Source organism: Condylura cristata, unplaced genomic scaffold (genome assembly GCF_000260355.1).
Source record: "Condylura cristata isolate star-nosed mole 26May11 unplaced genomic scaffold, ConCri1.0 scaffold00007, whole genome shotgun sequence".
NCBI lineage: Eukaryota > Metazoa > Chordata > Mammalia > Eulipotyphla > Talpidae > Condylura > Condylura cristata.
In genome coordinates, this window is record NW_004567108.1 from 41,514,824 (window position 1) to 41,538,811 (window position 23,988).

Consider the following 23,988-nt stretch of genomic DNA (forward strand, 5'->3'; position numbering starts at 1 on the left):
ACCAGCTCACACACAGTCAGTGTTTCAGTCAGGGTCCCTACAGGACACACACTATACCCAGGCTGGGAAGCCTCACAAAATTGGACGAGGGTATTATTTAAAAAGGAGATTGGTTCCTTCAATAGCCCCATGTCAAAGGCAAAGAGAGGGGATGGTGACGTGGAAGAGGGGAGGAGGAGCTATGTGTGCAAAGTGATTTGGTCAAAAAAAGATGACTAAAAGTCACAGGGTCACTGAGCAAAAGTTGGCAGTAGCAATCACAGGGACTATGTCCCTTCTTTGTGTCCACTTTCTTAAGCAGCACATGCTGTTTCACCTTCAAAATTGTTCTTGCTGCACTAGGACCACTAGCATGCCCACTGTACACGCCGGAAGGAGAGAAAACAATTTGAGCAGAGATGTCACATTGTACTTTTCTTCTTGGGCTCTGGCTTCCCAGAAGTGCTGAATGGGAGAACTGCACATTATCTGTGACTACCACATAGCTAATGACGGGAATTTTTCTTTTGTCAAGGTTGCGCATTAGTGTGGTTTTGGGAGGTTTGCATTCTCAAGTCAAAAGAAAAGCCTGGGATTAGATTCCTGATGAAATTCTTACTTTAAATTTAAATCCCACTCCTAACAAATTGGGATACATCAATTTGTTTTATCAGGGAAGTAGAAAGCCAGTCTGCAAAACTTGGCTGAGAGTCCCTACAGAGGGCATTTCATCACTGTCCGGGATGATGGCAAAAGAACTCAGTGAGGGTCAGCTTCTCCCACCCTCTTCCCACCCACACAGGAAGTCCGAAAATAAGACCCTCTCAAAAAGTGAGCTCAAGATTATAAAGACTGGGCCCTGGTGGCACAACAAGTTGAAGTGCAGCACTCTGAAGCTAGCTTCAGCTGCTTCAGCGTGTGCTCAATCCCCGGCCAGGCAGCTGACCCACATGGCGCGGCAGACCTCTCCTGTCTTGCCCGCTGCTCCCCTCAGCAGTGTATTTCATCAATCTGCCTGTTCTGCTCCCCACTCTGTCTCTGGTGAATCCTCTCACCACCCCTGCACCTCTGCCTGTACCAGAGGCATTTACGTACTTATATACATAAATACATAAATCTTTAAGAAAAAAAGATTATAAAGACCAAAACTATCCTGATGTAAAATGAGAAAACTCAATTACTGGGTTCATGTCATAGTTCCATTTCTCACAAGTCACATAAATAAGTGTGTGTTTTGGGAACTACAGTATTGACTTGTTGTGGGGAATGTTCACGTTACTGCTGCTCATAGAGAAATGCTGAGGCCTTGCACTCTATCATACCCATCAGTCAATGATCCTTTGTTAGAGCATTTAAGAGCATTATATATTGATTCAAATTAATGAATTTTATGTCAAAGACCAGTTAGCATATTTCACCACAGACAATAAGTTTATGGCTATAATTACTGACTTGAGCTCCAAAAACGCAGCACAATTATACTGCAGCACATATGTCAACCCACTTAAGTCACTTCAATTTAGAAAAAAAAATCTAATGATATCACATGCCACACAGTTTTAATGAGAAAAATTACAAGATACCTAAATTAAGAGAACCAATTTTCCACAGGGAAATCTGGGGGGAAAATTTAAAGGTAAACCAATTTTCTGAAGACAAAATATAGTTTTCAACATAGCGCTGTGTTGCACCCAAAGCAAATTCTTGCCATCAAGTAATAGGGCTCTGATAATTAGACTTGATTGCGGTTTAAATTAAACAGGGGGACACAGAAGGTCCCACAGGGCTGTCTTGACTTGTTTTCTGTGCCCCCACAGAGGGTACACGTTGAACTGACCTGTCTTCATCTTGCCTTGCTCCTCACAGAGATGAGTATGTGAAACTGATGAAGTTTCTGGGCAGCTCAGTCACAACAGCAACACTAGATACCTGAGGCAGCACTGCTCACCCGCCATGCAGGGACCACCACAAGCAGGATCAATACCACTTGGGCAGCGGCACACATGGAGCCAAAGTCATCTTGTCACTGGCTCTCATCAATAGGCCCTGGAGGCTTGGAAGACACAAACTGGAGGGGGCATGAATGAAATCACCCTAATGTTTAGGTCACACTGGTAATTCCATTCCCTCTTTACACCAAACCTATTTTTATCTGCAGAATGTTTGGCTGCTCCACCTAGTTCCACTGTCAGCCCTCGACACACAGTCCATGCAGGACGCAGCCATCCACAGCGAGAAAGGTCCAAAGGACCCACTGATATTTGCTCTGCATGCTGGGGATAAGCAGTGGCTCCCACTGGCATGAGATAAGAGAGTGGACGTGACACAGTCAGCACATGCCTGACTGTGTAAATGCCACACCAGTAACTATGGTGGCTCTTGCCCCTGCCTGTTTACTGTGCTTCCAACATGTGGCCCCTCGCTCCTAAATTACACATACCTCACTCTGTGAGGGTTTTGAGCATCTCCTGCCTTTGTGAATGAACACAGCCTATACCCACTTGGATTCCAAGCTTTCCAGGGATGGCTCAGATGCCAAGATAGAGAAACCACATGGCCAAGGCATACAACTGTAAACTCGAACAGCAGTTAGAAGGCAAAGCTGTGGTAACCTCTCAGAAGAACTGAGCCGTGACCACAAGATAGAAGCAGATAACGCATCACCTTGAGCACACCAGACTCAGACTTCCCTCCTGTCAGCCCGTCGGTCCTGTCTTCTGACTGGATTAAAAAAAGCGCCATCCTCTGCCGGAACACGGTGACTTTCCCAGACTGGCAGTGCACTTCCACTCAGATTGTCCCAGATGCCCAGGGGAATGCAAAGTAGGAAGGAAACATGCGAAACAATCAATGAACAAAGTGTGTTATTTTTTTTTAAGTCAGAGGATGGGAAATGGTGGGAGGGAAGTGCTGAGGCAAGGGGAATAGAATGAGGACAGATGACAGAAAGATAGAAGCAGAGGAAGCGTTTGGGAAGAAAAACAAGAAAGGCTGCTGACGAAAAAATACTCCAGCAAAAAAAGGAAAAGGTGTTCTTTGCCAAGAAAAATGTGCTAATCTTATGCAGCTAAAACAGATATTTAAAGAAACATTTTAAGACTTTTGTCTTTAACTCCTTATACTAAATGCTCAGGAAACATACTCCGAGAGCACTCCTAAAAGAATAGGGTATTCGGTGAACTCAGCTAAGAGCAACAAAACTCGAAGTGTGCACCTCTGTTTATGTACAAAAATAAAAATCCAGCACAGCTTATTTCAGTATCTTCACCAAATCACAAAGTCCTTTGGGACCCTCCCTGGTGGCACAGCGGGTTAGGATGCAGCACTGCAAGCTAGCCACAGCCACTTTATTGAGAGTTTGATTCCAGCCCTGGAGCTGACCCACATGGCGTGGCACACCTCTCCTGACTGCCCGCTGCTCCCCTCAGCAGTATACTTTGTCTATCTGCCTGTTCTGCTCCCCACTCTGTCTCTGGTGAATTCTCTCACCCCCCACCCCTGCACCTCTGGCCTGTGCCCCAGTTCTGTATGCACAAATAAACAAATCTTTAAAAAAAAAAAAAGTCCTTTGGAGAGTGAATTATCTTGTGAATATATGAGTTTTAAAATACTTAACAGTTGTCTGCAGCCCTTAGCTTGCACCAGAGTCTTACTCATTACATATTAACCACTTTCATCTCATGCCAGCTTTGTGAAATAGGTCACACATTACACAGTTGAAAAGTTTAAGAAATGTTTTTTTAAATGTGCCCACAATCACAGGGCGGCAAAGAGTAGAACTGAAATTCAAATTGAGACATGTTGGCCATAGAGTCTGCGGTTGACCATAGAGTCTACTGATTAATAAGATCTCCTAAGCCACTCATCCAAGGTAGCAGTGATTTATCAGTTTGGTTCTTTAAGTTCAGTGACCTTAAGTATGCTGAGATGCCTCATAAAGGACATGTAAATGCGTGCTGAAGCCAAAAACGTATTGCTCTATTAAGAATTCTAAAAAATCCATAAACAGTGTGACCTATCATCTCCGTCACAGCCTGGTTTCCAGGAGAAAGAGCCTTCACAAAGCATAGTGCTCTTGCTGATGGAGCTGCTGTCACTGATGGAGCCCTTACAACTGAGATGCTCAAAGATAGCACTGTCCCCATTAGGCATTCTTTTCCTTGCATTTAAATCACTGAGTGATTTTGCCCTATCCTGAGTGATAATGTATACCAGTAGTGTGTTTTTTGGATTTCATTGCTTTCTAATTATCTTTGAAAGTGGTTAAAAACTGATCATTAGATAAAGATGTGCCAGGGCCTCCCTGATCACACAAGGGTTTAAAGTGCAGCAGTATGAAACTATCCACAACCACTGCAGCACAAGTTCAATCCCCAGCCAGGGAGGTGACTCCACATGCAGCAGACTTCTTGTGACCTACCTACTGTTCCCCTCAGCAGTGCATCCCAGTCAATCCGCCTGTCTGATGAATCCTCTCACCCCCCACATCTCTGGCCTGTACCCCAGCCCTTGTATACATAAGTAACTAAATCTTTAATGAAAAGATAAAGATGTGCCTTGAAAAACAGAGCCTAAAGATACCATAAATTCAAGAGTGAGCCAGGAGAAACTTCTCTGATTGGATCCCATTGTTGGTGGAGAATGAGTATTTATATGCAAAGAACCAGCGTTGAGGAAATAGGGAGTTAGGAGGAAAAGGATGGACAAGGAGCCTGGAGTTGGAGAAAGATCCAGTGGCTAAGAAGATATTGACCTCTCGCTTAAATAAAAACTTCAGTAATGTAAGTTCTAATATTATGGTGCTTAACACATAGCTTTAGGACAAACAAAAACAAACAGCAATCACCGACATGGAAGGAAGAACAAGAAATTTCAAAGTATGTCTAACAGAGATTAAAGAAGAAAAGTTTAGAGACAATGAGTAAGTGGTATATGCAACTGTCCAAATGCACAGCAATAGGAATTGTCACAAATTTCCTTGGTTATACAGTGTACTAGAAGTTCTTGTCAATGCTATAAGAGAAGTGTTAGACAAGAAAGTGATTGGGAAGATACTCTACTTGTAGCTGACAGAGTATCTCCACTAAACTATGAGGTGCAGTGTTCATTTTTGAATGACTGAAAAGGCTTGAAAGATTTTAGATACAAAATCAATATACAAAGAAGGAGTATTTGACAATAGCAATAATAATCAGACAATATAAAAGGGGAAAAAAGATAGCAACTAAAGTCATCAGGTGTCTTGGAATAAATAAATCTTTAGGAAGAGCAATTGAGCACAAGTACATGAAAAGGTGCTCAACATCCCTGTCCTCAGGGGAATGCATCTGAAAACCACCATGAGACATCATCTCACGCACATCATAACAGCTGTTATCAAAAGACAAGCACTGGCAAGGATGAAGATCAAGGAGAATCCTCATGTAATATTGTTGGGGGTGGAAACTGGAGCAGCCACTCATGGAAAACAGTATGATCTGGCAACTTTACTTCTGAGTCTATATCCAGAGAAAATGAAATCACTATGTCATCAAGCTATCTGCACTCCCATGTTCTCTGTAGCATTATGCAACTGCCAAGACATGGAAACAACCTAAGTGGCCATAGTCAGATGAATGGATAGAGAAATGAAGTATGTGTAATAAAATATTGCGCAGTCATAAAAAGAAGGAAATCCTGTCATTTTTGTGGAATCTAAACTAACCAAACTCATAGATAAAAAAAGAACAGGTTGGTGGTTTACAGTGATTGGAGATGAGGAGAATGGGCGATGGTGGTCAAAAGATAAACATGCACACTTGTAAGTTAAACAGGTTCTGAGGGTGTAGGACAACATGGTGAATAAAACTAGCAATACTGTATTGTAAATGTGTTGCTAAGAGATCAGCGGCATTCTCAACACACACACAAAAATGTGTGCAACTATGGGAGGTGATGACATTAACTTATTGAGGTGTTCATTATGCTCTACGTATGATGCATAAAGGAGGAAGAGGATGGATTTAGGGATATTATAAAATTGTTTAATGGGAGCAAATCAATATCAAAACGAGTAGATACATATACCATGCATAAATGGGAAAATGGAAATGCTCCCAAATTACTTCAGAGAGTCACTGGAATTCAAAATTTGTCCTCAGAAATCTGACCTCTACAATTACACAAATTTAAATGCCATGGCATGGCAGACCTCTCCTGACCTACGCGCTGCTCCCCTCAGCAGTGTACTTCGTTGATCTGCCTGTTCTGTACCCCACTTTGTCTCTGGTGAATCCTCTCACCCTCCGCACAGTTCTGTACCCCAGTTCTGTGTGAATAAATAAATAAATCTTTAAAAAATAATCTAAATCCAAGTAAGTCCTGAAAGAAAGAGACAAAATAGGGGGCATTTCCTACAGAATTTATACACTATAAAATTGCAGTAATTTAATCATGTCATGTTGACTAAAGAGTAAACAGATTGGGGCAACTACAGAACTCCAAAGCAGACCCTTACGCAGGTGGGAATGTAGTAAAAAGAAGAGATAAAACAACTCAAAAAATACACTAGCTTAGAAAATAAAAATTCACTTTCCACCTGAAAAATATGTTTAATCCACATCACACAACATACCCCAAAATTTGGATGCATGAACAAATGTCAAAACACAACTTTAAGGATTCTAGAAAGGAAAGTGAAGTGTGGGATATTTTATCACTTAGAAATAGGGACATCTTGCCTAATTGCTATGAAAAATGAAACAAAAATTATAAAAATAATGGGCAAAGTGATGACCCAACAAATTAGAGCAGGAAGCCAAATGACCATCAAATATATAAAAGAATACAAAGAATAATTTTAAATAAATGTATGCTAATGTAATTATAATTCTACAGAAATAATTTCTTTACACATTAATAGCAAAAGTCAAAAATGTCTCAAAATGCCAGGTTCTGATAAATATAAAAAAAAATTAGCAACCCACCAGAAGATGTGTCCTTTGATTCAGACACTTTGTCAAATTTTAGCAGTATCTACTAAAGGTGGAGACATGTATACCGCAGAAGCCGGCAATTCTGTTTCTTTACACGTACCCCATAACAAGCCATACTTACGAGCAACAAGAAATCCATACCGGATGGTCACTGATGCATTCATGTAATAGCAAAAAATCAGAATCAACTGACATATCTTTTTCCAAGAGAAAGGATAAAAGAAATTATGACATATTCATAAGATAAATTACTATCATGGTTTTAAATAAGGGAGCTAGAGCTACGTAATTGAACACAGGTATATCTTTTAGAAAATTCTGAGTAAAATTGCTGCAAAATATATGAGAGATTATAAGCACAGACCAAAAATGTATACACCAAACTTAACACATTTTTGCTTCTGCAAGGCAGGATGGGTAGCTGAACAAGGGTCTGGGGAGTTTACAGTCACATAGTATTTCTTTAATGGATTAGGCTTTTACCCCCTTCTTGTTTAAATGTTCAGTGACTCACTGAAGACCAATGACACAGTATAGACGTTTCTGAATTCTATTTGTTGTACATTGTGGTGCCATTCTGTTTACTTTTTAGTATCTTATAGGTTTTTCAGATTTTTAAGCATTTAAACATTTTTTTTAAAGATTTATTTATTTGTGCATACAGAACTGGGGTACAGGCCAGAGGCTCAGGAGCGGCGAGAGGATTCACCAGAGACAGAGCAGGGAGCAGAAGAGACAGATCGACGAAGTACACTGCTGAGGGGAGCAGCGGGCGGGTCAGGAGAGGTCTGCCACGCCATGTGGTCACCTCCGGGGCAGGCGGGGATTGAACTCATGCAGAAGTGGCTTTAGCTTCTCAGTGCTGTGCTTTAACCTGCTGCGCCACCAGGGAGGGCCTTAAACATTTTTTTAAGACTGAACAGTGGGACATGTAACCATCATTCCAGTCTAGGTCAATATATTAAACAAGGACATTTCAATTTCACAGAGAGTGTAATCAAAAGATCTTCCTACAATAATAAGGGCATAGGTCTGTCTTTGTGCAATGCATAGTATTTGATTCAAAATCAGATAAGAAGAAAATCAGATTTAAAATCAGGAAGACAATCAGTCAGTATGTGTCTTCTTGATAAAGACAACACACAGGAATTTCTAATCTTTTTCTCCAGACAGATTGACATTGATGGGCACACGTGAGAGTAATTAATAACTCTTCAAAACAGAGATCACTATCTCCCTTTCCCTTTTGTTCAAGTAGAAATAGGTTTTTTAAAAAAATAGCTTAAGTCGTCCAGAAACTACTGTACAAAAGGATGCATCCATTTAAGTTCTGGGTAAGAAAAAACAAATCTGGTCTCTCTTCCATCCTGGGATCAGAGCTGCATGGCACCCTACCTGCGATCAGGCCTCAGTCCTGGACTGCAGGTGCAGCTTGCACTACAATGACCTGTACCTCCTTCCTTCCTCCTCCCCACACTCCCTCCATTATCAGCCTCAGTGGGGACTCAGAATAAGCTCAGACTAACCTGCTGCTGACAATGCCCCACCTCAAATACACACTATGTCGTCGCTATTTCTGTTCCATGCCTTCTAAAACCCAAGCAGTGGGCCTGCCTTGAAGTGAGGAGGCCTGAATTCCTCTGGGACAGTTTTAAACAAATAGAAAGGTGGTAGATAAATGTCTCAGGATGCTGTAGGAGCCCTCAAATGGGTAACTCTGGGAGGGTTTTTCCATGTGTGACCCTAAAAGTCCTGGTGGAGTGACATTCCAAACACCATCCAGGCCAGCCTGAATACATCTTTTCTAATCCATGGACTCTACTCTTTTTTAAAAGTATTTAACACAAAAAAGTACATGTAAATGCAGACACAAAAAATAAATAGGATAAGATCTCATCAAAGAACTAACCATTTTGTAGGGGAGGGTATCTCTCTCTCTCTCTCTCTCTCTCTCTCACACACACACACACACACACACTTTTTCTCTCTCTAGATGTGACAGGAGTAAAGATCAAGGCCTATAAGAGACAACATCATCAGGAGTGACTGCTGTGCCTGTGGAGATGCACCATCTGTCCTCTCCCTGTTCCAACTCTTGTAGGGAGTATCCAAAATGTCCCCCAATGATCCTGGTCTCCTGGTATTCATCAACTTATGTAATCTCCTCGCCTTAAGTGAAGACCCTAGTGATTCACTTCTAAAGACTAGAATACAACAAAAGTGATAAAATGTCATTTCTGAGATCAGGTTACAGAAAATATGACTTCTGTCTTCCTTGCCTCTCTCATTCTCTCATTTGCTAACCCCAGTGGACGAGAACTGGAATCGATGGGCTGCCCTAGGGGGAGGCCAGTGTAACCAGACCAGAACACAGACTCCAGACAACATCCAACATGATAATCTGCAAGGAGATGAAACCAACCAACAGCCACTTGAGTAGCCTCGGAAGCAGTTCCCTATGGTCCAGAGGGTACTGCAGCCCCAGCCAGCACTTGTCCCTAGCCTCGGGATAGACCAAGTGCCTGCCCTGCACCTGGACTCCTGCACAACAGAAACTGTGCAACAGTAGAGATTTGTTGTTTGAAGCAGTTATATTTAGGTACACTTTGTTATGCAGCCATAACTAATGGACACATATACTAACCATGATTGAAAGTCACCACCAAGATGGATATAGTCTAGACAGAGCATATCTGATGTAATTCTTGTTCTTTCAGGTACTCATTCAATAAGTATTGCCTTGTATGGGACAATATGGACACAACAGTTTAAACAGTTGCTATTCCTGCCTTCTTGGAAAAGGCATACTTGCAAACCTATTGCATGGCAAACCTATTTATGCAACTTTACTTATTTTAAGGTATGGCTTGTGATAAATGCTTAATTTCTGCTGATTCTACAGTTTATTAAATATATAATGAAATGTATTTGCTATATCAATGCACTTTGTGTTGAAAGCAAGATGAAAGTTTGTTCCATCTGCTCAAAACAGAGACTATATATTTAGAAAAGAATTCAAGTTTTCTACACAAAAATTCTTACAGGAATTAGGCCTTTTCCTTCCATTCATTCAAAAAACTATTCCCACAGGCAGAAAATTCATGAAGCAGTAAGCTGGAAAGCTTTAGGTCCAAAGATTCTGTAATATTTTCCAAATCAACTGCTTGAAGTCTATATTCTCCTCTTTCCTGTGCTGGGACTCAGTGCAAACCCAGGATAAATAAGCAGTACTGAGCAACATTACTTATATGAAACTGCCATCTTTGGTGACAAAACTTTTCCCATTCATATGATACTAAGTGAACAGAGCAAATTGACAAAAACAGGAACATGTTTCATTAGACCTATTAATTTTTTAAAATACCATCAGCTTTCCCACAGCTCCACAAACAGTTCTTGGAATACTTAAATGAGAGATGACCATTTAGCATAAATAAAAAGGACAGATAAAGAGAAATGATTTTTCAGTGAAGAATTTAAACACACACAGATACACTCAGACTATCAAATCTATTTAATTAGAATAATTAAACTATTCCAACTAGACCTTTTAGAAAGTTAACTAAATTACCACACTGGGTATGCAGTCCTTGCAAACCTGCCCTGTGAGTTCCCTATTCATACATTTCTCTTTCACCAACCCCAACTTAAGCAAATGTTAACTTGATTTAGAAGCAATACCCTGACCCTCTACCTTTAAGGCACAAACCGAGTGTGCCAACCTGAACAAAGGGGCAGGGCAGGGATGGGAGATTAGACTCCTGAAGGAACTGAAGATTTATTCAGCACCCTTCCTGGGGTCACAGTGGGCTCGGCCAGGTGACACAAAGACATGGGTAGCCATCCCAGTTTGCTTTCCCATTTCAACTTAGATGAGAGTAGACTCTTACCGCATGTCCTGTTTTCTGCATACCCCTTCCCTTACTCACCACAAGAACTATCATGGGAATTCTATTTAATAGGAAAAACAAGTTACACTTTTATCAGTCTGTCCATTAAAGCAGCCTAAGATATGTATGTGTGTGTGTGTGTGCGTTGTATATATATCTACAACAATTGTAAACTTACTAAACACAACTGCAGGTGTATATATAGGCATACACATATATGTACATGTGTAAATATATATGTCATATGTATATACATTTACAACAATCGTAAACTCACCAAGCACAATCAACCTTTGTAAATTTGCACTGCAATGATGATCTGTGTTTCTCATTTTGGATAAAAATGGGTTGTGGCAAAGCAAAATTTCTTTCAATCCAATCAACTCCCTCCTCAAATACTTTGGAGCAAGAAAAGACCAGACCATGTTATAGGGGAAGGTATGAGTTGTGAAGTCAGTGAAATACTGGTTTGTATTCACAGAGATCACACTTATGATGTGCTGGCAATTGTGAGTATCTCTGAGCTTCTCTTTTTCTCTTTTAAAACTGGAGTTAATAATGCCTAGCCAGATCACTTGACGGTTAGAGTAGCATACATGAACTGCCTTACATAGTAGCTACTATTTAGTAGGCATCCATTACAGTATGGAAAGTTTTTGCTATGTATTTTTAAAATATTTCACTGCCCTGAGCCTGATACTATCACTGGTCACAGAAATAAGTTATTTATTAAAAATAACAGGCATTTAGCCATTGTCAGATAGCCTCACTGGGCTATGTAATAAGAGGATCAGACTAGGGGGAATCTCCCAGGACTTCTCCAATTCTAAAATAAATAATGCAAGCAAGCCTGCAAACACTCAAAAGGAAGACTAGAGACAGAAGCTATGCTTAGTGAGAATTATTCCACAACTCATTAAAGCTCACCTTCAGGAGGAATTCCGCACCAACATAATGTTGATACAAAGAGACTCCACAAAGAGGAGCACATATACTATAATAACCCAGTGATATGTGGCACTAATAAAAACAAAAGCATTTAGATATGTGGCACAGGTTTTTAAAACATTAAGAAGAGGGTGACTCTAAAGAGTCATTTCCCAAGAAAAGAAAGGGACAGCAAGCCAGAACAGTAGCTCAGACAAATTAAACTGTCCTTTAAAAGAGCAACGGCTGGCACAAAAAGGATGCGTCCAGGCTTCTGGTAGCATCCCCAGGGCTCTTGCCATGGGTGTTAAATTTTGCATAATGGAAATTTGTAACTAAGGGGTTGGTTCAAATTACCTGGCCACCTAATCAATTAGTGGCTGCCCTGGTCCCCTCTCCTATTAAACCCCACTTAAGGTGGTGCTGTACTGGGTTTTATTTCTGTTATTCAAGCCTTTCTGCTGAATTTTTATGTAGATACATATAAATAGAGAGTGGCAAATAGATGATGTTTGGATCCTTACACACACAAAACGGCCAAGATTTTAACATTGAACTAAAATCTCATTTGTTTTCAGAATGATTTTTAACCACTCTGAATTATAAAAGACTGAGATTACCACCAATGGAGACTGTTCAGCATGCACCAAGTATAAACACTGCCTGAGCAATCTATATTGACAAGAAAATGTATCTCCTTCTAAGAAGAACCTTCCCACTGGATGTAAATGTTGTTATGAAAATACAAACAACTTAAAATGAGTTCCTTTTCAAATTTTTTGAGAGATTTGAAGAGAATCACAAACACAACGGCAGTTCTGACCTATAGCTATGCTCTGTTTAGGTTTCTAAATCAAAGTGGAATCTGAATGCTTCTGGACAGAGGCTATCCCCTAGTTTATCTACAAGCCCCACCACCCTCTAGTGTGCCCCTTAGGAGCTTTGCACATGTCTGACTTGCCTAGTCTCTGAGAACACTGCTTTCACTCTCCTAAAATATAAAATTAAATAGATATTTATCAAAACCTAGAAAATAGGGAGAGGCAACAATTTGGGACAGGTTTATGCAATTAAATAAAATCAGAAAAGTCATATTCAAGGACACTAATGAATTTTCTGAAATGGAATTATTTTTGTGAAGCAAGGACTAGTTTCTAATTTTTAAAGATTTATTTATTTATGCACCCAGAACTGGGCTACAGGTCAGAGGTGCAGGGACGGTGAGAAGATTCACCAGAGACACAGCAGGGAGCATTACAGGCACATCTATGAAGTACACTGCTGAGGGGAGCAGTCAGTGAAACGAGAGAGGGCTGCTGCGCCATGTGGGTCACCTCCCTGGTATCGGATCAAAATCACACTGAAGCAGCTGCTGACAGCTTCGCAGGGCTGCACTTTAACCTGCTGTGCCACCAGGGAGGGCCCTAGTTTCTAAAAAGATATTATCTAGAAGTTCATTGGACCACAAAAAATAATCCCAGCATCTGCTTTGCTCAGGGCAGCAAAGTGAACAGTCTCTTGATTCTGACTTTCACTCTTTCACAAACTTGTGTTGAGTCACTGAAACTCAGTATTCTTAGCTGAAAGATTACGTAATTAAGCTAAGGTTTCTTTCCTGGATTTATAATTCTACTATTCTGTAATGCTAAGCATTTCATATGCATTAGCCATTAAAGAAAAAGGGACTTTTTTTTTTTAACAGAAAAGCTCTAAACCCAAACCCTAGAGGAATTATAGAGGCAGTGACAGGCACATCAAGCAAATTATTTACCTGGGATCTTGGAATGAGTCAGAGGATGTGCAGAGACAAGAATCCAGCATTTGTCATCTTTATTCTGGCTGATGTAACCACTATAAATAATTGCCTCATGCCTGTGAGGTCATATCTTTTTTGCCAAGGATTCCATTAACATCTGAACAAACCTTGAGATAGTCTCTCCTTTATTTCATGCAGAGTTTTTATAAAACTATATTTCTTTTTAAACTCAGATTTGAGCATAAAATTAACAAACACAGATTCTGAATAGAATGACTCAAATGCACAATTACCTGAAATATAAACCTTGGAAATAACAAGGCTGATTACTTACCACATATTTGACCATGTATTGAGGACCCTAGAGTGGATGATGCAGTTAATCTCAAGAAGTTTACAGATTCTTCAAATAGTGAGACAAGAGAATGGTCAGTTATGATGGCAGCTGACCAGAACTGAGCTAGGTGACAGGATACCTAACCCAGACTTGGGGGCTTAGCATGAGAAATTGCTTTTCTTGGGAAAAAAAAAATCCAAGTAAACTCAAGAAAAAAGAAGGAGGTTAAATAAATGAAATAAGAAAGGGGAAGAGAAAAGGGAGGAGGGCTAAGGAAGAGAGAGGTGAAGGACAGAGAAGGAAGGAGGGGAGGGTCAGGGCTGGGGTGGGTAGGCAGCAAAGGGGTGGGTTAGGGAGAGGAAGACGGCTCCAGGCAGCGGCCAGGTGCTTCTTTGGTGAAGATCTGATACAAATTCTGATTGTTACTGCTTCCTCCACCTCCCAGGGTATAAAGCAGAGTTCAACAGTAGAACCAAAAAAAATCTCCATCAACTCTGCAAAAAACACTTCCTGGTCAATGTCTACATTATAACTTCCTATGTCATAATTCAAAGATGCCCAAAAGAACATGGAAATCCAAAATGAGAACACCTCCAGTTAACTTTCACTTTCACTGGATCAAGCAGGTTTCCAGTGTTGCAGAGGCTGTAACCCTCACCAAAACTCTACCACACCAATTCATGATGTGTAAAGCAAATGAATTGGGGTGAGCAACAAGAAAATGAACCATTTCAGTGTTTGTCACGGCTCTCTGCAACAAACACACCCAGCTGCTTACACCATGCATATAAGTGCTTCCGTTACAGAGATGCGTGCGGCTTGGGAAGACATCTATGGAAATGGGTCTTCTATGTTGATCACAACAGACCACAGATCTGAAAATATTTCCCGAAGTTAGTACACTGGAAAGAGAAAGAAAAGATGGAAAAGAAATGGAAGGTAAAAAAAATCGATAGTCAGGATTTCCTGTTCCACATATCTAAGTCCTCACACAACTGCTTCCAGTAACTGACAGATGTGAACAATTATTTAAAGGAGCACTGATAAAAGGCAATAAAGATATAAAGCTTTATGCTGATTTGACACATCAGCTATTTATCATTGTCAAATCATTTAGGATAAAAATTATAATAACTTAGGTTAACTGATCATTGGTGAAGTCATACCTAATAAATCTCTACTTGCCAAACAAAATATCTGCCTGCTTTTAAGAGATTAGCAAAGAAACAGCAGAAACATATTAATCCTTCAAAGAAGAAAATTTTTTATTAGTAGTATTGCAAATGTCACTGAAATCAGTGTTCATTCCTGAAGTATTATCTTTTTGTTTCCTGTAACTTCTTCAAAGACAAATTATTCATGTATTAAAACACTTACACTATAAAAATAACCAAACTAAGACATCTTTATAGAAAAGAAACACAAGTTATTGGGGAAGGCAGTACACCAAATTACTTTGGAAACATAGCTATCTTAAGCAAAAAATAACTAAATAAAAGCCACAAAACAGTGAGGATGCTTTTTGCTCCAAGTAACTAAATAGCCAATTCAAAGCAGCTTTAACAATAAAAAATACTTACCCACTGTTATAACTGAAAGGTCTAATGAGAGGTTTTGCTTCAGATAAGGAGCCTTACATATTTATAGGCTGGTTTTTGGTTTGGTTTTGTTTTTTTACATCTTCTAGGCCAATTTCTCACAGCATTTGCCATCTTCCTATAGAAAGCTCTCTGTGTATACCCAAAATAGTTTTAATCTACTACTGAGGTTATTTCCTAATTAATGGTCAACAAGGAAGAGTTTCCCCAATAAACATACAGAAGTTCATTCTCCTGAAGTGTAGCACACCGCCATCCCAGTAATGACTCTCTGGTCCCTGGGAGAGGACATGCTGACCAGTTCAATATAGACCACATCCTCCCTTACATCTGGACTCAAGTCAGTTTTTCCAAAATCAAATGCAAACCAAGGATGGAGCAAGAGAGGAATAGTTACCAAGGAGGTATTCAGCATTGGGGTGTTTCTTCTTATAACTCAGCAGGACCTCATTTAGCTAGGTCATACAAAATTACAGGTTGCAACTAAAAATATTTTCTGTGACAACTATTCCTAGACATCTTTAATCTTCAGAAGCCCCTTGCATGCCTTTACCCCATCTTCCAGGAGATAGAATTACCTTCACTATCAAATAAAATTTAAAATCTTTCATCTTTTTACCTTGTTCACTTTTCCCTACTTACCAGATAGTGCCTTATAGACCAATTATGAAATCTTTCCAGGAATCAAGGGAATGCTCCAAGGATCTTAAACCAGGATGTACCTCTTCTGATAAAATCACAGAACTTACAATTTATAATTATGGACTTGCTCTATTTTCTCTAGGATCCAACTCATTCATTTCTAGAAACAAACTATCAATAGGTCCCTTTCATGGACCAGGATGACTGACTCCAAGGACAGTGGACATTCCTTCACATTGTCATCTATAGACAAAATACCCTGAACTGATGCCTCAGCTTTTATTTATAAATATGTTTAACTCCTCAGGTGACTGGACTGAATTACCCAGCACGACTGCTACACAGACAACATCCCACACCCACTGCTAGTTTCCACGTCATCCCCAGCACAATTCTGCAGTTGTCACAGTAGGTAATTATCAGCTATATCAATGTGCCCCCCTCAGAGAAGCAAAAAAAAAATCCTAAACCATTAAGAGTTGAGTCTAACCATTTGGATGTGAAACTAGATCTGTGTGTTCAGCCAGGCTTCATCAGTTACCAACTATATAAACTCTGGGATACACAGAAGTTAACTCCCCAGGGTTTGGGTCTGAAAACTGAGGATAGCAATACCTTTGTCAGTGACTTCTTATAGAAGGGAAGTGAGCTGGCTTAGAACAATGCCTGCTACTGAAAACCTCAATAAATGTTACCTTTATGATGACGACCACAGCTATTCTAAGAACAATATGGAAGTCCCAGCACAAAGCAGAAACAAATAAATACTGCTGAATGAATAAAGTTCTTTCTTTTTTACAATTAATTTGATCTTAGTGAAGTGCTCCTAAAGCAGAGTGACCCTAGTGGCTCAGGTCTTTTTTTTTCCTCCATGACTGACATAGTTTTGTTTTTTTAACTTACTAAAGTAACACTGATTTATAGCACTGTAGATGTCTTAGATTCACGCCTCTACAAAAGTAAGAAATCACATCACCAAAGCACCCATAACATTACCAAATCCACTGCCCACCCCTCTCTGCTTCCAAACCCTCCAGTCTCCCCTTTTGGTGGCCTCAGTTTCACAGTAAGGTTCTGTGGGGTTTTCTTGATTTAAGTTTTGTATCCTCCTTTGCTTTGTTTTTATATTCCATATATGTGTGAAATCATCTGGCATTTGTTTTACTCCTTCATAGCATAATCCCTCCAGTACAATTCATGTTGCTGCAAATGGCAAGATTTCATTTTTAATAGCTGATTGATATTCCATCCACCAGCCCCTTTCTTGGACATCTTCCCCAAGAATATGAAAACACTAATTCAAAGAGATATAAGGGCCCCTATGTTCACTGAAGCTTTATTTTTAATAGCCAATTCATGGAAACAACCTAGACATCCAACAGCCAATGAGTGTTTGCCTCACACTGTCACTGGATGATTTCACCTGTTCCCATCGATTCAATCAACATTCCTATAATAAAGTCAGCCAGATCTCTATCACCAGGACATTTTGCCTTTGTCTCTCCGACTCATACATATTTTTCTTGTCTACTACACATTTCCCTCTTTAAATTCCTGAAATTAACATGAACAGAATAGAAATCAGCTGCCAAAGTCCATCACTGGTGTCATGCATCTTACTGTCACTCACTGCTATATTAAGTTCCCTATAAACTGCTCCCACAACAACCCAGATACTCACCCTATTCAGTTCTACTCATCCAGCCAACCAGCCAGTGAGCACATGCTAGTTATTCATTATAACGTCACTCTGCAATTAATTCTCTAGTTACAGGTTACTTTCTCCACTACTGGGTGGTAAGCATCCAGAACACGTCAGAATAGATCTTGTCTGTCCTTGTATTCCCACCTTTACACAAAGTAAAAACACAGGATGGCTATTATCTGTGGGGTAAGTGAAAAATATTCCTATGAGGTCAGTTCACTCATGAAGAGTTAAACCACTTCCCAATGATTCCAGGTTAATGGCAGGTGGTGAAGGTGCTAGAGGAAAAGATAGTAGAAGAATGTGGTCAGTCACTGTTTTTAGCCCATCTAAAATCCAGATAAGCATCCTCAAATCAACAATCATATACTAAAGCCAAAGCAATACTGTTTTTAATAAAGAAGGAAAGAGTATTAAATCAATATGGGTCTGATGGTTTAAAAGGTCACAGCTCACAACTCAGAGAAGTTTGGGATGGGGGCTTCACAGGGAGGCTTTGTTGGATCTGGTCATGAAAGATGAATGCCAGACTTCACACTAGTTTTCAGTTGGGAACAACTTAAGGAAAGCATCTGACAATGACGGGAAGGACTATTATAATGGAAGACACCCTCCTGGTGTGAGAAGGCAGGAAACCGGCAGCCCCTGCTCACCACTACTCTCCACCCAGCACAGAGTGCTGAAAATTCAGATAGCTCATTAAAGTAACATAATGAGTCTTGCAATGCCTGCTTTACTTCTGTATCAAAATTCCCATGAACAACTCATTTTCCCAGAGCAAGTACCTACTAACTTAGAGATCACAGAACCTTCAAAAGTGCAAAAAGAACACTGATAGCCCCATCGCCATTTCCCAGAAAGTGACAAGAAGTTTAATTCGACTCATTACCAATGTTCCTTAGGAGGACACAAGGTTTAATAAAAGATTTCACTGAAGTGTTCTTCCTCCAAAAAACAAATCAAAATAAGACTGTAAAGTCAGAGTCTCACAAATCAAAGACTGCATCAGAAAATGTTAGTGCCAGCACAAGAGGCAACAGGCAGGAAGCAGGGTGGGAGGTTTTGGATCTGGCTAGGGAAATGACTCTTCCTTCTGTTGTAAGTGAAGTGACCACAACTTAGGAGAAAAAGGATTCTCAAAGGCATTAACTATTCCAGGAAGGCTATGTCATAGAGCAGATCAAATGACAGAATTGTCTTCTGTCCAAGACATACAGTATCTTTTAAAGTACTTGACAAATGACAAGTGATGGGTGGGCTGCCTTGAAAATACAGGTGAATGTACAGCACAGGAAAGAGAATCCTGTTTCAGGACCACTAACATGGCAATGGTCAAACAAAGAAAAAACATGCTTGGACATCAACACTCTAGCATATGGAAACCTTATAAGCACCACATACTGAAGATTCAGGGGCCCTCCCTGGGGGTGCAATGGGTTAAAGCCCAGCACTGCAAGGCTAGCCACAGCTGCTTCAGCACAAGTTAGATCCCTGACCTGGAGGTGACCCACATGGCCTGGCAGACCTCTCCTGTCTCACCAGCTGCTCTCCTCAGCAGTGTATCTCGACAGTCTGCCTGTTCTGCTCTTCCCTCTGTCTCTGGTGAATCCTCTCACCACCCCTGCACCTCTGGCCTGTACCCCAACTCTGTATGCATAGATAAATCTTTAAAAACTAAAAATAAAAAGATTCAGGATTTCCTGGGCCAAAACATAAGGTGGTTTTGATTTCTTGGCCATTTTGCACACTCTATTTTTAAATAGAAATAACTGTAGATAATGCAATGACAGAGGTGTGTATGGAAGTGCATCCACATGGACACAGGCAAGAACTCATTTAGGTGCTGCATTTCAAATTATGTTAATTGGTTAAAGTTGTCTAGGCTAGTGTGGCATTAGAGATGCAAAGTTTCATTCATGAAATTTTAAATAATGGTGATAAGATTTATCTAGACGTACAAGCAGAGCCTAAATATAAAGCACATGAATAATAGAATGTGCATGAATTTTGAATGCTTATTTTTCAGAAGAAAACAAAGAACTGAATGTGTGAATTCTTAGAGTCTCTAAGAGTCTGTATTTGCATTTCAATAGCTTGCAAGGTAAGCTCTGTGAAATTGGTCAAATGTATACACTCTCATCTAGCCTCCACCCCAAATCAGTCAATTAGCTTCTAGAGAAAGTGGCATAGAGAAGTTAATATTCAGCATCTTAAAACCCATTCCAGCTGATACAGATCAAAATAATTTCAAAGCAAGTATGATGAGGACATAGGTTTGCTATGGAACTGACTCTAGATAGAAAACGTACTATCAGGGGCTAAAAGCTAATGTAGTCACACAGGTGGGAAAAAAAATAGACAAGGCAGTACATTAGATTTGTACAAATGGAAGGATATGCAAAGACAAGAACACTGAGAGCCAACACAGCTAAGCATTTTCCATCTGGTGAAAGGGGGAGTTTGGTAATTTTTGTCCACTTAAGACAAAGACATTTTAGATGTCACCCCTGCTAGACTAGCTAATATAGACATGCTATAAATATGAAACCCCTGTGATTCCTCACTTCACCTCAATCCATAAGCTAACACTGCTAAATCTCACCAAGTTATTATCTTTCAATCATTCTATTTAAAGCATTTATTGACTCACATTAGCTGCTCTATTCCCTTTATTAATTCCCAAGTTCCAAGAGAGTTACTTTTTAATGCCCCATAAGAGGGAAAAAAAAATACATCAGACGCAGACTATATATTTCAATGACATTATCACTAAGTCATACCTTTCCTATTGTGGAACTTCCAATCTTTTGTCTGTCAATAAAAAGAAGGGACACGACAAACCAAGAGGTAAATCAAAAGTGTAAGGTTTTATGCTTGGTTCATAGTAGTCACTCAGAAACTAAAAATGGAGGCATAAGTTTTAAGAAATGATTAAATGAAGGAACAAAGATGGAAGAATGAATATAATAATAAGATACCTTTACCAGGGGCCCACTCATCTAGTCATGATTAATGCTGTGGCGTAAATGTCTGAGTATTCCTGCTCTCAAATGCATATGCCGAAGCGCTAATCCCCAATGTTATTATATTTGGTGGTGGGACTCTGCTTACCAGGTCATGAATGGAGACCACCAAGACAGAATCAATGCCTTTATAAAAAGAAGTAGAGACATGCTTCTGTCTCCACCATATGAGGATACAGGCTCTTACCTGCTGGGCCCCTTGATCTTGGACTTGCCAGCCTCCAGAACGTCTATGTTTAAGTCACCCCTTCTATGCTACTTGCTCTTACTAGCCTGAACTAAGATACTTAAATATCTGCCTATCTAGTTCTCATAACAATCTTGCCACTGAAGTGCTAGGCTAGCATCCTTACTTTACAGAAAATGAAACAAAGCTTCAGTAAAATGTTAGCCTCTTCCAGTCACACAGCTCAGATGTGACAAAGCCCCGTGGCACAAGAGAAGGGGAAAAGTTCAAATGTCCAGAAATACAGTATAAATGGCCACAATGCCTAGTTAACATCTTCTGAGAATCTACTGGACACTGTTCAAAGCACTTTACAAATACATATATTACTCTTAAAAAAAAAAATCCTGGGATGTACTTAGCATTTCCATTTTAGTGATAGCAAAACTAATGTTTAAAAGAGAGCGGCATACCCAAGGTAATAAAGCCAGCGGATGGTGGACCAGAACTCAAAAATCAGTCTAGCAGACATCAATGCCACTGCTTCTTACCACAATACAAGCCTGCTACCGCCACTGCCTGCATAATGCTGGGAACAGCCTGCTACAAACCTAGCAGCTTACAGCCATAAACATTTATTCTCACACTTGTAATCTGCAGGTAGATTTTGGTCCTGCTGGTCTGGGGTCCTGGCAAAGGTCTGTGCAAGTCAGCTCCACAGCATTTTGTGCTGGAATCCAAGCTCCCTGGGGAGTGGCTACCCATGAGGTGTTGAAGGTAGGTCACTCAGGTGTGAGGTGGCTAAGTCCACTTCACAAGCATATTTCAAGCCTCTGCTTATGATCTGAGCCTCTGCTCACTGAAAAGCCAATCACGCAGCAAAGATCAAAATCCAATATGTGGTGAGGGGGAGGAGAGGACCTCTCGCCACCAGGAGGCTAAGAGACTTGGGAAAAGTAGGTGTTTTGCTACAGAGATGTGAACAATAAAGAAGAGAATTTATCACACGATCCAAATTTGGTTTGTATGCACTATAATGCCTCTCAGATTGCCCCCCCCCCAAAAAACAAAGGTAGAAAATGAATCTTGAGCTTAACATTTTACAGGTGGAATAAAGTTTGAATGGAAAAGCACAACTAGTCAGATCAGTGATATTATTCCATCCTCACCCTCACAACAATGCTGCAATTGAGACAGCAGGTAATTGGAACACACAAAATTATCAATACCTCACTAAGTAAAATATCATTATGGTGAAAATCATATAAAATGACGTATTTCTAGACTTAACTGCTCTTACTCTGAGCACTAACCTAAAAAAGCCAGTAAGAATATTCAATGGTTGTCTACAATCCCATGAAGGCTGTTGTAATACATTTTACTTCTAACTCCCTAGCACTTTTCTGAGGATTTGCATGTCCACAATACACTCAATTACTAGGCAGAAGTCAGAAGGTGCTGCAGCTAATAAAGTTAAGCTTAGATCCTCGTTTGCAGCGCACACATACACACCCTAAACCAAAACCCAGGCAGCTGTTGTTTTCTTATCACTATCATTTGAAGTGTGTGTGTGTACATAAACAATTTGTAAAGTGTATCAGAAAATTGATAAAATTGTACAAATGTGTGTGTAGAAAATTGATACAATTGTACAAATGTCGTGTGTCTTTCTCAGTTGAGCCTCCTATCTTCAATTACAGATATTCCATTCAAATGGAACAAAAATCTTGGCTGAATTTGATGTAATCTCACTCAGGTTTTAAATTCACTCACTGTTTCAAGTAATATGGTACCAACCTCATCATCTTCATTTAAGAATGAATTGCTTTTCCTATTACAGACTCTAGTATGAGATGTTTCATTTTTGTCTTTTCAAAATTGTAATGGAATGCAACTTGTGTGCAAGTTGAAGTTGGAAGCAATTTGCAGACACACACACACAAATCCTTATCTTCCAAATTGGACACATTATGTTCAAGGCTTGACACTCAACTGTTATGAAACTACTTGTAATTTTAACAAGTCCAGCAAAATAAATGTTAAAACACATAGAAAAAAATTCAAGAATTATCAGACTAAGAGAAATCGATTAGTATGGGAAACATTTTGATTGTATGCTCTCTTCATTCAGTCTAGCTCAGTTATTTGAAGTGGAAGACTTCAGGGTCCCCAATATCCAAATCCTTAACAAGTCTACGTGGAAGGTTTCCACAGGTACATCAAATTCAAGGTGCACAGCACCAACTAATCATCTTCTCATTATCCAAATCATTTTTATGTCTTGTTCTTCTTTGTTTCTTAGTGATAATGCTCAAAACCTGAGAGCCATCTTCTTTTCCATCTCTTCTCAATAGATCACTAAATCCTGTTAATTCAACCTTAAGTTGCACTGTCCTTATACAGAGGCAGCATCTTATCACCTCATTCCTAACTTCCTACTTGTTTGTTCCTGCAATCTGCCTAGGCTGTCTTTATTAACAATGGACAGAAGAGTTGAGTTGGTAAAATATTCTTATGCTTTGATTAAAATTGTTCAGTGGCTCCTGTAAAACGCAAATCCCTCAACATGGCACCATATTGGAACTCTGCTCACCACGTCCCACTTCTCATGTGCACCATATGCAGCTCCTTTAAAGGGGCACACCCTGTCTGTCCACCACACCTTCACACATGCTGCTGTTTCTCTGCCTTCAACACCCTTCTTGCTTAATTAGCTCCTGTTCATCCTTCCCCATCTGCTAGCAATATCCCCACTCCACAAAGCCCTTCTGGCCTCCTGTAACACAGCTGGGCACCATCACTTTGCCCATGCACTTTAACTGACACGGGCTTTGCTGTCTGTCTCCTTCACCATAATTTAAACTCCTCACAGGTCAGCAACATATGCCACTGGTTTTTGCACTAATAAAAGTACAACTGTGTATCTAATGCAGAACAGGCAGTCTTATAAATCAAACCTGTTCAATATATGCTGTTGTTGCTTCTGTTGTT

General features: G+C 40.0%; 1 protein-coding gene across 1 annotated transcript in view; it reads right to left on the reverse strand.

The window, feature by feature from the left end:
• The window catches only part of MAST4 (microtubule associated serine/threonine kinase family member 4), a 529,678-nt gene that overhangs the window by 286,237 nt on the left and 219,453 nt on the right, over positions 1–23,988 (reverse strand). The window lies entirely within an intron of this gene.